Raw genomic sequence first — 15956 nt, 5'->3', positions numbered from 1 at the left:
TCTTCTAGGACCATTATTTCAATACGATCATCCTGACAAAAAAGCAAAAAAAAATAAAAAAAATAATAAATAAACACGCATCCATGATCTGTCTTCTGGCGAAAATAGGAAAATTCCAATTTTTGCATATATGAGCTTGAAACTTCTGCAGTAGGGAACTCTGATACCGCTGAATATGATATCATGATTTTCATTAGGATTTCTTGAATTCTATGGGGTGTTTCTCCCTTTTTCAAAAATACAGCAAACTTCCTCAGGCTCGTCACTTTTGATGGGTAATACTGAACCTTATGAATCTTTTATATTTAGAATCAGCATAATAAAGTGATTTTTTTTATGTATCTACTGATATTAAAGTGCAGTTTTTAGAGTTTCGGTTACTATTGAGCCGAGTCGCTACTTACCTACCGTTCGTTACCACGAACTGTTTGATATGGTATGAATGTGTACTCGGCACGACTCGGCAAGCTTCTTAAGAATCACGCCAGTAATAGCGCTGCTATGTGGGACTGACCCTTGTTTCTTCATTAAACCAAAATTGCCTAGGGGATTGAAAAGTAATTTTCAGCAGCTATTCAAACGGGGCGTAATTTGCTAATGGGTAAGGAGGGCAACTGGCATTTTCAATAAAGCGACTCACACTACACCTTCGATCAGTAAAAAGTTGCTAAATCCAATTCCACGACTCCTGGTAAGCCGTGGAGTCGGTTACTGGTGAATCAGAAAGAACTTACTTCTTTCTAATTCAAGAAGAAGAAAATTACCCACCTCTCCAACTTGTGGTCACCCATATTCCAACTGAAGTATTGAGTAGGGCAGTATTCTATATTGATATAGGATGATAGACATTGGCATGAAAACCCCCTTGGTGTGTCGATTATGCCATTTCTGGCTAGATATTTGCATGATCAGCGAGTCCCCGAATTTTAATCACTCTAGGCGTTGATGCTTTTTTATATCTTTTTTTAAGTTTTTCATATTATCTTTTAGATAAATTAAGTTTTATTTTGTTTATTGGAGGGATAAAAGAGGATACTTTCAAATTCGAGCCAAATTTAATTTTATCTTCTTTCTGTAGTTTGTTTAAAGTTTCAAAAGTTAGAAAAGAAGAAGAAAAAAGAAAATATTCTCTTCTTCGGATAGATGATTGCCATTTCAAAATGGCATTATTTATTTATTTCTGCTATTTCTTATTTATTTATATATTTAATAAATATTTAATATTTAATAAATAATTTAATAATTAAATTATAAATAATTTAATAAATATATTTAATTAATATCTTATTTAATAAATATTTCTTATTTATTTCTGCTATTCTACAAAAAGAAAATCAAAGAAATAAACAAGCTCATAAAAAATCAATTAAGATGGAATCAAATATTTGTTAAAAATTTGTTATTCTTTATTTAATGCAAATTTATGCCTTGGGAAAAGGCAAAAAAAGGATATTTGGTCAGAAAAAAGTTAGCATTTTCAAATATTGCTGAATTGTACACTTTCAAAGTTTTTTCCCGCCCTTCCTGGTAAATAAATCCCCCCTCCCGTGTCCTTCCATACAGTGGCGGGTCAAGGCCCGGACAGGAGTGTAAGGGCAGCGGCCCCCGAGTTTTTCTGACATCTGAATCCTTTTGCTTTATATTTTTACACTCTTATGTTATAACGTCCCCCCCTCCCAGATTACGAGGCCTAAGACCGCAGCTGCTTCCGCGCAAATAAAGTCCCACCCTTCCTTGTCGGGCATTTGAGTTCAGTAATAAAAAAAAAAACAATTTTGTTCGATACCTTTCTATTGTGATGTGTTACAGGTAGGAAAGAATTCTAAAGAACAATAACCGATGATGTATGGGTTCAACAAGTTTATGGAGTTCAGGGAAATATTTTGAATTCGGCTTTTGACTAGGGAGGCTTATAAGCTTAAACAACATAACTTTTGAGGTTTTCAATTCTTTTGAGGCAACTAATTTAATTAAAATCAAGTAGTTGTGGGCATCAAGCCATGGCTAATCAAACAATTCGTGGTAACGAACTGTAGGTAAGGAGCACAGTTTATATAATTAGGCAGTAAGTTTACCGCAGATGATTTCTGGCTCTTCATTCTCGGTGTGAACAAAAAGCTCTTCCCACTTATTTCTGCATTAGCGGGTTAGTGTGTTTGCGTCAATCAATGAGAAATGGTTACAAAGTGCATTGTTCGTAATTGCGAAAGCAGAAAAAAACTTGGTGAGCCGGCCAAGTGGTTTGCAAGTGTCCCATCTCACAGGTATGACTTAATTTATATACAAATTATGACTTAATCTGTTATTTATAAACAGTGAAATCAACTGATTGGCCTCAACTGATGGTTTCAGGGGCGGATCCAGAATTTTTTTAGGGGAGGGGGGCGCAAAAAAGGTTGATCCAATAAACTTACGTTAGAAGCAAGTTTAATTAATGTAAACTTGCGTTAATTAGGTAAATTACACTACTTTAGACTACATTAGGGGGGGGGGGGCACCCCTCGCCCCCCCTCTGGATCCACCACTGGATGTGTTATCATTTTTTTTTCACGTAGTAATATTTATTTTCTGCAATATTTATTTTCTAGATAAGACTAGTTTCGTTTTAAAATAATGTTTTCGCATTAAATGGGCAGACATTTCCTGAAATTTAAAAAATAAAAAACTCTGTTTTAAAATCTTTGCACTTTGTGAATTTAGATAGCGATAAGGGTGGTTCCTGATTGAGACCAATTTTAGGACTTGAGCTCTAATTATTGGTTGCTGTGGTAAAAGTTGCCACAATAGCCCTATCCAAGAAAATGCCAAACATCTGTTAAGAAGTGTTTTTCATAAAATTCTTAATGAGTTTTTAGAAAATTGAAGGACATCACACATTTTAGTGGCAGTCAAAATTTTACGGGGCTTTACGCCTGAAAAACTCCTATTATAGAATATTCTTGGAACACGTATTTTGGCAGAAACTTTCTCAAAATGCCCTTGAAACCAACTTGAGACTTCGAAACCTATTTTTAATTCCTAAAAACATCTAATAATAACATTGCAATACTAATTACCGATTTTCATGTATATATTGGAATAAATTAATTTAAAATTAGTGTTCCAATGTTGAAGCCAAGTTTCGCGTTCAAGAGAGATCTGACTTGTCTACCCGTGAAAAGATCTAATGTTGCTTATGTTTATACCGGTTTATACATTATCTGGAGCAATCGCACCTCGGTCCGGGTTTTTATAATGGCTGAGATAGGGAAAGATCCTACTGCTATATTATATATGCTGTGGTAAGGAGTGACCCGGCTCAATGGTAACCGAAACTCTAGAAAACGGGTTTTTGATACCAATATATACATCAAAAGAATCAGATTTCAATGCTGATTTCAAATACATAACTTTCATCAAGTTTACTCCAACCCATCAAAAGTTACGTGCCTGAGAAAATTTGGCTGATTTTCAAAAAAAGGGGGAAAGACCCCCTAGAAGTTATAGAACCTTGATGAAAATCACACAATCATATGCAGCGTATCAAAGAACCCTACTGTAGAGGTTTCAAGCTCCTATCTACAAAAATGTGGAACTTTGCATTTTTTGCCAGAAGAAAGATCACGGATGCGTGTTTATTTGTTGTTTTTTTTTTGTTTTTTTTTCCCAGGGGTGATCTTATCGACCCAGTGGCCCTAAAATATCGTGTAAGGACTCATTGGATCGGAAATTAAAAGTTCTTGTGCCCTTTTTAAGTGACCCAAAAAAATGGAGGGCAACTAGGCCCCCTCCCACGCTCATTTTTTCCCAAAGTCACCTGATCAAAATTTTGAGATAACCATTTTGTTCAGCATGGTTGAAAATATGATAAATATGTCCTTGGGATGACTTAATCCCCAGAAGTCCCCGGGGGTAGGGCTGAAAGTTATGAACATTGCCCAATGTTAACATATAGTATTGGTTATTAGGAAGTATACAGACGTCGTTTTCAGGGGGGATTTTTTCTGGTAGTAGGGGGGTGGGTGAGTTTGGGGTTATGTGGGAGAATCTTTGCACGAAGGAAGTTTTCATGGGGGAAGGGACATTGCTATGAAGGGGGAGCCGGATTTCCCAGCATTATTTAAAAAAAGGATCAGAAATTAAATAAAAAAAAAAAACAAGTTTTTCAACTGAAAGTAAGGAGCAACATCAAAACTTAAAACGAACAGAAAATATTACGTGTATGATTGGGTTCACCCCCTAGTCAGTACCTCGCTCTTTAAGCCAAAGATTTTTTAGTACTTTCATAAGAGCTATTTATTCTAATTACCGGCCTTTGTGATTAAGGGGTCATTTTTAAAGAATTGGAACAAAATTCGAACTTTAGCTTAACGAGCGAGGTATTGACTAGTAGGCGAGCCCCCTAATATACGTATTAAAAATATATGAATATAGAAGTTCGTTACGTAAGTTAATTCTTAAGTTACGTATATTTATTACTAATAAAAACGTTCGTAAATAAAACTAAACAGTTTCGAGAAAGCCATTTAACCAAATAAAAGTAAAATTAATATGCAAATTTTGTTTTGATTATTCATGCACGGTGAGCCAAAATCAAACCCTGCATTAATTCAAAAACGTTCAAAAAAAAAACAAGTTTTTTTTAACTGAAAGTACGGAACGACGTTAAAACTTAAAACGAACAGAAATTATTACGTATATGAAAGGGGCTCTCCCCTCCTCAACGCCTCACTCTTTACGCTAAAAGTTGACTTTCTAACAACTCTTTCTTTTTAAACAATAAAGAACTATAACGTAAAGAGCGAGGCGTTGAGGAGGGGACAGCCCCTTTCATATACGGAATAATTTCTGTTCGTTTGAATTTTTAACGTCGTTCCTTACTTTTAGTTAAAAAAACTTGTATTTTTTATTTAATTGTAGAAAAAGCCAAGACAGATAATCCGAGTCAATGAGAGGCAAATCTGGCATAAGCCCTTTTTAAGATTGTATAAAAATGATGTCATTTCACTTGTTGATAGATAAGTCTATTTATTATCCATCCGTCCATACAACCGTCCAAGAAACTTTTTTTTTCGATACCTTTCTATTGGGATGTGTTACAAGTAGGAAAGAATTCTAAAGAAAAATAATCGATGATGCATGGGTTCAACAGGTTTATGGAGTTCAGGGAAATATCTTGGATTTGGCTTTTGACTAGGGATGCTGATAAGCTTAAACAGCATATCTTTTAAGGTTTAAATCCTTTTGAGGCATACATTTAGATTTCGCAGAAAGTTGTTTTTGAGTGATAGTGATTGGAAAAAAAGCCAAGAAAACGTAATGATGACATGAAAACATAAAAAATTTGAGAAAATCTTAAAAGTACTAAGATTTTCTATGAGGGCAGTTGTTCCATCTCCACCAGCTACATAAATTTTGTATTCATCTCAAAATCGAAATTATTTTCAACAAATTGGGTTAGACATTGCAGAAGAAAAATATAGAAATATTAACTTGATCAAATACCTGGATTATTTATACCAATCCCAGTAGATAGTCAATTGAACAAATATGACGACTCTAAGACCTAAAGTAGGCTGTAGATCCATTCCCAAATATTTAATTCGATTGATTTAACAAGTTTTTAAGCTTTTGTCATCCACTGGGCCATTATGCAGGGATGTCAGTAGGGAGGAGGGAACTTGCCCCTTTCTTAGATTTGAAAATAACTTTTTTTGTACCTTGATTTAAAATGTCTTTTTAGGGTATCATTTGTGGGTTCATTGATAAAATTGAATAAAAACATAAATTTGCTCCCCTTCGATTTTGAAATAGCTTTTTTGGTATTTTCATTGAGGATGTCTTTTTGGGTATTTTCACTTTAAAAAAAATTGAAAAAAAAACAACACAAATTACTTCCCTCCTAGACTGTCACAATGAAAAGTGTCATATTCTACTAGCATAGTATCTCGTAGCTCTACCCCATGGCTTTACTAATTCAATACTTGTTCCTCTGCATTGCCTCCCTGAAACTTACCGAAACCTGATTTAGTTTTTCGAGCTAGTCAGCCAGCAACCAAGAACCAGAACAAAACCAGCCTTCGTTCCATGATTTGTTTCTTTGGAGACTTTATAGTCCAGTAAAACTACAAAAAAATGTCAAGCCTTGGCATTTGAGCAACAGAAATGTTTTTGGCAACAAAATGTTCGGAAAAATTCGGTTAATAACAAATGCGAAATCAATCATGCAAAAAACCGTTCATGAAGGCACATAAACTTACTTTACCCCCAACCATCCTAATGTACAAATATACAGCCCAAATTACATATTTCCAATGTATTTTGTCATGCGTCACTATTGTGTTTCAACTTAATACCATAAATTAAGGCAGCGTTAACGGAATCAAAAAACGGAAAAATGCATGGAAAAAATATATTTTGTGCTATATGTTAAGGCGGAGGGGTAAAGTAAATCAGGAGCGAATCCAGAGCAAAATATTGGCGGGGGGGGGGGTAATGTGACAAGGGCACAAATAAATGATTTTTCTTCTTTTTTTTTGGGGGGGGGGAGTCCCAATATGACAAGGGCGCCGATAATTGAAAAACTTATTTTTTTAAAAAGAGTGGAAAAAACAAGGAATGAGAGTAAATTTCTAAGTGGCGCTATAATTTAGCTACGATGAAAGTGAAAACGGCATTTGATGTTTTTTTTTCCTTTTTCATAATTCAATAATCGCTTCCGGGGCTAAGTGCATCTTGAATCCTTAAAGGGGCTCCAAGGTATTTCATTTTTTTAACCACACAAAGAAGTTATCAACACTAGTTAAGTTATTGAAAAGTGGTTAAAAACGTATTACTAGTTTATAAATAAGTAGTTCAAGATTAATATATTCCAAAAATACTTATTTATAACAATTCAAACCTAATTGATTAGGCAGCTCAAATATAAACCATTTTCCTACCGTTTCAAGTTTTTGAAATGCCATCGACAAAAATAGCGCTGAATTTTACGATTCGAAAGTCAGCGGTCGACAATTCAGGGAATATTCCAATTCAGGATATATATTTGCACATTAGCGGGTGGGGAGGGGGGTGTAAAGTTCATGGTAAATTTCCAATGAGCCATATAATTTAGCTAGGATGAAAGTGTAAACATCGTATGATGTTTTTTAAGCTCTTTCATACTTCATATAAAATACCTTTGGGGCCTCTTTAAGGGCTCAAGATGCAATTTGCCCCAGAAGCGACTATTGAATTATGAAAGAGCATATAAAAGTTACCACTTTCATCCTAGCTAAATTATAGCGCCACCAAGAAATTTACCGGAACGAAGGTCCCAGAAAAAATCTAGGAGGGGCCAGGGTCCACCCGGATCCGCCAACGAAGTTAAGTGAAGTGCTTTTCGCATGGGCATACGGGGGGAGGGGACAGGGGGTGTTGCGTCCCCCCTAGAACTTCAAATTTACGCTAGATATAGCTGAAAAAGCTGATAGATGAAAAGCAGAAGGTTGAAAAAAGGTAAGCAGTTGATAAAAGTTAGATGGTTGAAAAAGTTAGAAATAAACAGCCAAAATTAGAAAATAAAAATCAAACATGAAGCAATTATCCATAATGTCTTGGAAAGATTTGGCTCTAATCCAAGAAGATTAATGCTGAAGCTTATTTATGATTTTTGGTGAATACTTATTAATAAAGATTTCATAGGTATGATAGAACTTGCTGGCAATGTAAGGTTTTGTGAACTGACAATATAAATTCAGCTCCACCCCCCCCACCCTTCATCACAGAATCGGCTGCACCCCCCCTCTAGGCAAGAAGCTAAATACGCCCATGGCATTGTAAGGTTTTGTGAACTGACAATATAACTTCAGCTTTCCCCACACCCTTCATCACAGAATCGGCTGACCCCCCCCCCCCCGTAGACAAGAAGCTACGTACGCCCATGGCTTTTCGGAATGACTAAGTATAATCATTACTTATATTATGAAGTAGGAATTGTTTTCTTAAGATGTTTCCTTCCCAAACAGGTCTAATAGTATATTGATACCAGCTTCAGCTTTATTATGGCGTAGGTATGTTAAAAATGTTTTCGGCTCTCGCTGAATTGATACTAAACCTATGCCTTGTAAGACATGAGCCTGAATTAAATTTCCATACGTATTTGTTTTCACTATATCAACTTACTTCACATATAAAGACAATTCCCCTTTTCGGTATAGTCTGGTTTCTGTTGACAAAAACCGTCTTAAATAACAGTTTTAAATATGATACCTTTATTGCCACCACAGTTTAGTCCAAAGTCAACACTGATCAGTTTTAATCTTCGAAATTCGAAACTCTAAAGACAAGTGTATACTAAGCTCACTTGACTACCACTTAGCGGATATTCTTACACTGTGGGCGGTACTGTTTATAATATGCTCCATTGTCATTGGCTGTTTTGAAAATAAGTTCCGCCTATATTATTTTGAGGCAATTATTTTGAATAGTTGTTGGCATGACAATAGACTTTATAGATGGGTGCCAAAGGTGGGATTAGTACATAAATTTTGGATAATGGTTTACCACTGTTGAATGACGGATTTGATAGTCGGTAATGAAGAGAATTTTATGGTTAGGTTGTTAATGCTGTCATAGTTAATTTTATAATAATGATAACCAACATTTTTGATGCTGAATTTAATAATGGTTGTTAAATTAGAGTTACAGGCTTATTGTTGATACTAATTGACTTTTAGATTAAAGTGCCGCCTCTTTGCACAATTATTATACCGGAAGAGAATTGTCTAACACAGTTGACAATTATTAAGTATAAGGCAATTTATGTGACAAGCTATATCATGGGTATAGTACTGGACGTGTTGATTGTATACCTCGGAATATAAATTTAAAAAATTTCCTGGGTACTTGTGTATTATCTAGAACACATTCAAGAAGTTTGCTCTGTTTCATCTGAGAAAAATCGATTTGTCTGTTTTAAATCGGTTATAATTAGCTGGGGCTCAATGAGATAAATTACTATGTAGGTATATTTTAATTAAATATTTAGTATATAGTATTGGTATTTTGGTTAGGTATTTAATATAATGCGTTCTGGACGGCCTGTTTTCCATAATTTTTTTGTGGTTTTATTATTTTGTTACTAAATTCTTACATTTTCATCATATTTTGGTATATTATATCGGTACTTCTATGCACTCTTATATCTGTCAAACTGGAGACGCGACAGAAAACCCGTTTTGTATAGGTTAATTCAAGACAGTGCTATACAGTAGTGAATGCTTAGCGTGGTTTTCAATGTGTTGACAATATTTAAACTGTTGTTTTTGGGGGTTTAGGGGAGAAAAAGGTACCTAGGTTAGGTTACGTTACGTATTTAAGATACGCTATGCTTTACCCTCCACCAGGGGCGGATCCGGGATTTTTATAGGGGGGGGCAAAATAGGTTGATCCGATAAACTTACGTTAGGAGCAAGTTTAATTAACGCAAATTTGCGTTAATTAAGTAAATTATACTACTTTTGGACTATGTTAGGGGGCAAGCGCCCCCTCGCCCTCTCCCTGGATCCGCCACTGCCTCCACTACCCCTACTGTGCGAATATATAGTCCAAATTTGTTTCTAAACTATTATACATTCATCCTATTGTATTTCATTAGCATTAACCAAACTAGCACTATATAAAAGAGTGCGTTTAACATAGAAGTACCATCTTATCATGAATAACCTAACTTCACGTCTTGAATGTGTTCTGGATAATACACAAGTACAATTTTCTAAAATTGGAAACACACACAATACCGATACTAGGTCCTAACTGACTCCAGTGAAAATTACTATCAAGATTACTTAGTCTGCTTATTTCCGCGTTAATTCTCGCGGGACATAAGTATTAATGCACAATTTTGGCTCTTGACCCTAAAGAATGTCAACACTATGGCTTACTCCCACTCCCCAATGTGCAAACATGCAGGGGCGGATCCATGATTTTTCGGGGGGGGGGGAAACATAGGCTGATCCGATAAACTTGCGTTAGGAGCAAGTTTATTTAACGTAATCTTGCGAAAAGTACACTACTTTAGACTACTTTAGGGGGGGGCGTGTGCCCCCCTCACCCTCCCCCTGGATCCGCCACTGCAAACATGTAGCCAATTTATATATATTCCCCAAGCATTTTACCATGTGTCACTCTTGTTTCATCTTAGTATCCGTAAATTGAATAAACGCTGATGAAATCAAGGAACGAAAAAACACATGGGGAATATAATCAACGCTATATATTTGTATTTTAAAAGAGAGAGGGGGGTTCGGTTTAAATTGTAGTGGAAGTGACTTAAAAAAATTTTAACTACAATTTTTCTGCATATTATGAAGTAGGAATCATTTTCTAAGAAAATTTCCTTCTCAAGAGAAGCGATTGTATATTAACACCGGAATGTATTTGTGCCACTCCTTCTGAGGGAATGAACCAGGGCTCGACTGGGCACTCTTTTTCTTGTGCTGTTTAGATAGTTACGCAATACATTGACGGTCGAAGCTTTCAATCCATCTTTTCATTGTTGGTCTTACTCGTGGCTGTCGTCTGTCTAGCATTTCTTCAAGGGTTCTTTTCGGGACTGTCGGGGGATACTTGTTTGTTAAATATTCTAGTAACTCACTAGTGAGATAACTAAGAAAGACACATACTCTTATAATCGGAATTTCACCGTGGAACATTCATTTGCGTCGGAAATGTACTTATCCCACTCCTCTAATGTGCAAATTGTTTGCCTTGTGTTGTGTGGATGCAATAAAATTTCCTATATTTTGACAAACTATTAGATCAATTTGAAGAAAAGAGCGACTTACGGAGAAGTCAGTGCATTAGGGTGGGAGGGGGGGGGGTTTAAAGTTCGCTTCCAAAGCAAATGAATATTAAACTTAGATTCAGGATGAATTCAAATAAAAAAAAAATACAAAGAATACTCCTTAGCATACTTTAATTTGAATAAAGGCTTATTTTCAATAAAATTTCTGATCGTTTTCGGGTAATGGTGGAGTTTCCCCTGTGTGGAAAGTATTTCCCTGAAATACACCTCACCCCTCCCCCACCCCAGTGCAATGCTTCTCTCGCGGAAAACTTCCCCATATAGAACTTATTCTGTTGATTATTCCTCCATGGATGTTTTCTCCCGTGGCAAATCTCACGTAAAAGTCCCCCAGAAAATTCAAACTCCGGTGAAAATTTGCCCCGGACACCAAGAGTATCCCCACTTGTTTCCCAAGAGTATCCTCACTTGTAAAATGGAATCGCCAACGAGAAAGTAGAAAAAATAAAATGAATTTTGTATATAAATTCTGATAAATTTCTCCCGTATAAAATTTTCCCTGGAAAGTTCATCCTCAGAAATTTCCATCCCAATGGAAAATACTCGCCGTTGAAATTCATTCCCCAGAAAATCCCCCTTCCTCCCGAAAAATGTCGTTATTCTCCCAATAATAAATGCTATATGTAAATAATGGACAAATTTCATAACTTGCGGCCCTTCGTCCTGAGTCTCTGAAAATCATGTTATCTCCAAAGACATAGTTAGTGGATATCTCAACTATACTCAACAAATGGCTATCTCAAAATTTTTATCAGATAACTTTGGACAAAAAAGGTTGTGGGAAAGGTGCTGGTTGCCCTCCAGTGTTTTGGTCACTTAAGAAGGGCACTAGAATTTTTAATTTCCGTTCAAATGAGCCCTCTCCTAATCTTCTGGAACTATCGGTTATAATTGGTTACGATTGGTTACGGATATAATTGCACCTAGAAAAAAAAAAAAAAAAAAAAAAAAAAAAAAAAAAACACTCATCCGTGATCTTCCTTATGGCAAAAACAATAAAATTCCGCATTTTTAAAGATAATAGCTTAAAACTCCTACAGTAGGGTTCTCTGATACGCTGAATCTGGTGCTACAATTTTCGATAAGATTTCTCGACTTTTGGAGGGATGTTTCTCCCCTTTTCCAAAAATCAGGTGCATTTTCTCAGGCTCGTAACATTTGATGGGTAACCTTATACTTAATAAATTTTATATATTTGGAATCACCATTAAAAGTCAATTCTTGTCATGTATCTATTGTTGTCAATTTGAATTTGTTTTTTTGGGGTTTTTCGGTTACAACTGGGGCTGAGTTGCTCCTTACTCACACTTCGTTATCACGAGCTGTTTGATGTAATTTTTATGATTCCTCTTGTTGCCAGGATAATAGAAGCATTTTGTTTGTTGAAGCTTACTAAAAAAAAATGGTATTCTTAGGATTTCAAGAGATAATTTTTAAAGTTATTCTTTTTGCCGAAAGTTTAAGCCAAGTTTAAAATCAGGTAGCCAGTTTTTTGAATTTGAACTTTTTAGTCACGTTCTCTTTAGTAATTCAAATTCCTAATATAACAGAAACACATCGCTTTTATTTTGGCAAAGCTTATTAAAAAAGAAAAAAGTTTTGCCTCTTTTAGGATTTTAAATGATACAATTTTTCCTGTTGAAGTCACAAAAACACACTGGTCATCTATACCTGAACGTTTCATAAAAAACTAGCATTAGCTGTGACCTATTTTTTTTATTATTTGAATATTAGTAGGCCTATCAGCCCTACCCACTATTAGTCTACCCGCTCTTGCTAACTCTGGAAAAAAAAAAAAAAAAAAAATGACATTTCAAAATATTGATTTAGTGGTTTTGGGGTCAAAAGGATGTTGACTATGGTTGCTAAAGCTGACAATGTCATACCCAGATATTCACTGAAATTAACCTTTAGTCTCATATTAGCCTTTCCAAAATCAATTACTCACTTCATAATTGACCTTCAATGGCTTCACTGCAGCAAATTGTCAAATATTGTTTTATAATTATCTTGATGTTACATTTTTCGTATTAAACAGTTCGTGGTTAGCGAACTGCAAGTAATGAGCGACGCGGCTCAATAGTAACCGAAGCTCTAAGAAACAGATTCTTGATAACAATTCATGCACCAAAAGAATCAAATTTTGATACTTATTCCAAATATGTAGAATTCATCAAATTTAATGGTACCCATCAAAAGTTATAAGCCTGAGAAAATTTGTCTAATATTGGAAAAAGGGGAAAACACCCTCAAACATCAAGTGTTCTTAATGAAAATCACTCCATCAGATTCAGCATACCAGAGAACCCTACTGTAGAGGATACAAATTGGCATTTTTTGCCAGAAGAGAGATCACGAATGCGTGTTTATTTGTTTGTTTTGTTTTGTTTCTTTGGTTGGTTTTCCCCATGGGGGGGGGTTAATATTGAATCACTGATCGTAGAAGATCAGGAAAAGGCTCATTTGATCGGAAATAAAAAGTTATAGTGCTCCTTTTACATGACCAAAGATATTGAAGGGCACCTAGCCCCCCTCCCACCCTCTTTCTTTTCCTAAGGTCACCAGATCAAAATTTTTAGATATCCATTTTATAGCATAGTCGAAAAATCTAACAGCTATGTTTTTGAGGACGAATTAGCAGCCCACAGTATCCGGGGGAAGGGCTGCAAGTTATGAGCTTTGCCCATTGCTTACATATAGTATTGGTTATTGGAAAGTATACAAACGTTTTTTTCAGGAGCGATTTTTCTGGTGGAGGGGGGTGCGGTACGTGGGAAGATCTTTACATGGAGGAATTTTTCGTGGGGAAAGGGAATTTTCCACGGAGGGGGAGATGCATTTCCCAGTATTATTTAAGAAACGATTAGAAATTAAATAAAAAGAAAAGTTTTTTCAACTGAAAGTAAGGAGCAACGTTAAAACTTAAAACGAATAGAAATTATTACGTATATAAGGGGGATCTTCTCCTCGTAAATACCTCAATCTCTATGCTAAAGTTTATTTTTAGTGCTTTTAAAAGAGCTTTTTATTCTGATTAAACGGCATTTGTGATTCAGGAGTCCTTCATAAAGAATAGGGACAAAATTCGAACTTTAGTGTCAAGAGCAAGAAATTGAATAGGGCGCAACCCTCCCCTCATATACGTAAAAATATCTATTCGTCTTAAGTTTCAATGTTGCTACTTACTTTCTGTTGAATTTTTTTTTTTATTTATTTAGTCCTAATATTTGGCCCCAAACTTATAACTTATCATGGCTAGAATTTTCAAAACAGCCATGACGTGCAATATACGAAAATTATAGAAAAATATGACAGATTTTTTTTTTGGGGGGGGGGGAGCGGGGGGCTAGGGTTCATGACCCAGAAGTTAACCTGTGTACGGGCCTAAGCCCCGCATTTTGTCCTAAGGCATATATTGTGCTGGTGAGGATCCTCTGGACCGCTGTTTTTTATATTTTTTTATTTAGATAGAATTCAGATCAGCTATCAAATTTTAAATGGAAAATTATTACCAAATTAATTCATTATTCAGGTCTGGTCACGGAGACACTGAAGCAATTGAGTAGAGCATGTGGCATATTACCTTGTTGCAAGAAAATTTCAATTCCATGTATTTTAGTTCTTGCACTCAGTAACATAAGTGTTATCTAGTTTATTATGAGAAGCATAACTATGAAAATAAAAATAAACTATTCAATTCAAGTTACAAAAATAAACAGAAGAAGAATGTTTAAATATATAAAACTGATCAATGACTCAGTGCAGCAAACTTAGCAAAGCCGTTACATTTTAGACCTAGGCTACTATGGATCTCTGCAGTTTTTTTTTATTATTATATTTTTATTTTTTTTTTGCGACTTTGTATAAAGTTTCCAGAGGTCGGAGTGAGGGAAAAAACTTCTTCTTACCAAGAAAAGTTTTACATTTTTCAAAATTGTACACTTTAGTGCGGTCTTAGTAAGCTAATGTAAGGGATAGAAGGGGTGTTCTCTACACACCTCTTGTGATATGCTCCACGCAGGGCCGTATCGGGGGGGGGAGGTTACAAATTTTTTTTTTGTTTGTTTTATTTTTTTGGGGGGGGGTTACAAAAAATATTTAAAAAGTTTAACAAAGATTTATTTATATTCATTTTTGTTACGTTCTTACGATTTGGACAAAAGTTTTGGGGATGGGGGGAGGTCAAACCCCCCTAGTCCCCCTCCCCTTGTTCCACGCCTACAAAATGGCCACCGTCATTGACTTTAGGTCCTCAGCTGATCATCGTGAGGCTCTTAACTAATAGCTCGATTATGTTTTAGTCAGGGGAAACATTTAGTGCACATTATTAATGGGGAATAGAAAAGTTTCCACTGACTATAGTCGAATTTTTTCTTTTTTAGCATACTCTTACTTGTACCTTATTCGATGGGCTGCCTAATTTCAAAATTTTGAATAGGTGGCGCACGGAAAGTGAAGGGAAGTGCATAATGCGTGGCGGGAAGTGCCCCATACAGGGCGCAAAAGAGGTGAGGTGGAAATGTTCCAAGTGTGGAAGAACAAGTGGTGCTCCAAAATGTGCACCAGGTGATGGAGAATTGGCCTGCTCCTCAACCTTATCCTCCCAGTTTCTTGATGTATCCATGGACTCCCGGTTTTGACTGCAATTTATTTTTGTTTGGTAAGACTACTTGCACCAAAGTAGAGTGATCTACAGGCAGGATTTTTCACAGAAAATGTAGCGTTTTTCCGCAAATATTTCAAATTTAGAAAACTGGCATGTTTTTTGGTTAAAATTTGTTTGATCAATCCATCAACCAGCAGATTAAATAACGTTGGATAAGCTTAAACATTTATAGTAAGTACCTCGACAAATCCAGTAGGCTCTACTATTTATTGAGTAAAACTCTCAAAATCAATTAAATCAATTTGAAAAAAAAATCATCGAAAAGAGCATTCAAAGTAGGCTACTTTTAATTATAGTAGGCCTAACAGCAATTTACCAAATAGTAATTTTTCAGTTGCCATTGGTTGCAGGTCTATTTTTTGCTGAGCGACCGGGATAAATTCTTGTAAGCTGCTGAAATGTTTCCCTTTCCGTCTTTTCTCTCTTCCCCACTTTCTCTTTCCCCTTTCCTCATTTTTTTTCGTG

At 35.7% G+C, this 15956-nt stretch overlaps 1 protein-coding gene across 2 annotated transcripts in view; it reads right to left on the bottom strand.

Annotated features, from left to right (window-relative positions):
- LOC148949995 (homeobox protein six1a-like) overlaps positions 1-8319 on the bottom strand; it is a 69760-nt gene extending 61441 nt beyond the window's left edge. Inside the window, exon 1 of one of the 2 annotated variants that reach the window (XM_089092059.1) lies at positions 8230-8319. The gene's annotated coding sequence lies outside the window, so the exon portion shown is untranslated. Of the gene's footprint in view, positions 1-8142 lie in introns of both variants that reach the window. The other variant, XM_089092060.1, reaches the window with a different exon arrangement.
- Positions 8320-15956: the final 7637 nt, after the last annotated feature.

The sequence above is a fragment of the Artemia sp. Qi Xiang Cuo genome, chromosome 7, assembly GCF_049724085.1.
Source record: "Artemia sp. Qi Xiang Cuo chromosome 7, ASM4972408v1, whole genome shotgun sequence".
NCBI lineage: Eukaryota > Metazoa > Arthropoda > Branchiopoda > Anostraca > Artemiidae > Artemia > Artemia sp. Qi Xiang Cuo.
Note: the sequence above shows the minus strand (reverse complement) of the source record. Positions and strands in the feature narration are given on the sequence as shown.